This window comes from Suncus etruscus, chromosome 10 (assembly GCF_024139225.1).
Source record: "Suncus etruscus isolate mSunEtr1 chromosome 10, mSunEtr1.pri.cur, whole genome shotgun sequence".
Classification (NCBI taxonomy): domain Eukaryota; kingdom Metazoa; phylum Chordata; class Mammalia; order Eulipotyphla; family Soricidae; genus Suncus; species Suncus etruscus.
The window spans coordinates 38,653,898-38,655,649 of NC_064857.1; positions in this window are offsets into that span (position 1 = coordinate 38,653,898).

The following is a 1,752-nucleotide window of genomic DNA, read 5'->3' on the forward strand; positions in this document are numbered from 1 at the left end:
GGGTTACTTCTGGTAGAATTGGGGGGATTCAGATGTGGTACTGAGATTCAAACCTGGGACAGCTACATCCTACAGTCCTAAGGAGAATGACCTTTGAAACCCAAGGTCAGTAACATTCTTAACATTTGGATTAAGGAACGTACTATCGATTCAAGAGAAAAATCATGCCATTAAATCACTTTTATTTATATACTCCATTCAAGTACTCTAACTATGTTCTAGAAAGCCTGGGCAAGAGAATAGTAGTACAATAAATGGACTGCAGCAAAGGACAGAGGTGTCTAATTCTCTCTGTCTCTGTCTGTCTGCCTGCCTGTCTGTCTCTGTCTGTCTGTCTCTCTGTCTCTCTGTATGTGCATGCCCTATCCACTATGCTTTTACTCTGGTCCTGTCTTAGTCTCCTTAATACATGTAAAATTGTTTTCCAAGAAGATTCCTGCTATAATTCCAAAAGAAACTCATCCCATGAGAACTTATGTAAAAGCCACAGAACAATGAAGTGAAAAGTCAATTCAATAATTCTTAGAAAGGGAAATGTTAGTGCCATTTTTTTCTTGTTTTGCTTTGTTTTGTTTTTCTTGCTTTCGTCTTGGGATAAAGTCAGTCTTCTGAGTCTGTGTGGGGAGTAACTGATATAACACATGTAACAGAACAGCACTTACAATATTTATTCTGGTTCTAACTCTGTAGTATATATATTCAAGTATATATGTATATATAGTGTAATACTTAAACCTAGAGGCCTTGGTTGCTATATGAAACTGCATTTGTCTGGGTATATTAGGTTATGTTGTGAAAACAAACAACTCAAGCCTCTGGCTTAAAATAATGATTGTTCTGGAGAGATAAGGTGCTTCTCTAGCATGTGGTTAACCCAGGCTCAATTTCCAGCAATCCATAAGGTACCCCAAGCACTTCCAGATGTGATCCCTGAGCTCAGATCCAGGAGCAAGCTCTGAGCATTGTCAGTTGCTATCCAACAAACAAACAAACAAATAATAAAGATTTCCTCCATTTAGGTTGCATGAGTTCAGCAGGCAGGGGCTCTTCTTTTTTGAGGGGAGGGGTTCATACCCGGCAGTGCTCAGGGGTTACTCCTAGCTCTACACTCAGTAATTGCTCCTGGCAGGCTCAGGGACCATATGGGATGCCAGAATTTGAACTACTGTCCTTCTGCATGCAAGGCAAATGCCCTACCTTCATGCTATCTCTTCGGCCCAGGGGCTCTTATTATTATTTAGGGTTCTATCTGATGGATCCACCATCTCAAATACTTTTCTCTTTTCTTTTCTTCATTTCTTCCTTTTGGGTCACATCTAGCAGTGCTCAGGCTCTGTACAGTGCTCTTGGCTCTGTACTCAGGGATCACTCATGATGGGGCTGAGGGGATCATAGGGTGTGACAAGGATCAAACCCAGGTCACCACACACAAGGCAAGAGCCTTACCCATTGTATGAATACTCTGGCCCCTCAAGTGCTCTGGAACTTTGGAGCCACATCCTAGTTTTGGAGCTACAAGGCAAGAAGTTGAGAAGACTGGTACTGGGAAGGAAATCAGGACTCCCACAGCAAAGCTATTTGACCCAACTCTCTGCACAGCCCTGGGTAAACAGATAAACAGATCATGTATCATAGAGCTCTAAGCCATTTCCTGCTTCAGGAGGAATCCCATGTTTCACTGTGTCAACAGAAAAACAGTGATGGGGCCGGAGAGATAGCATAGAGGTAAAGCATTTGCCTTGCATGCAGAAG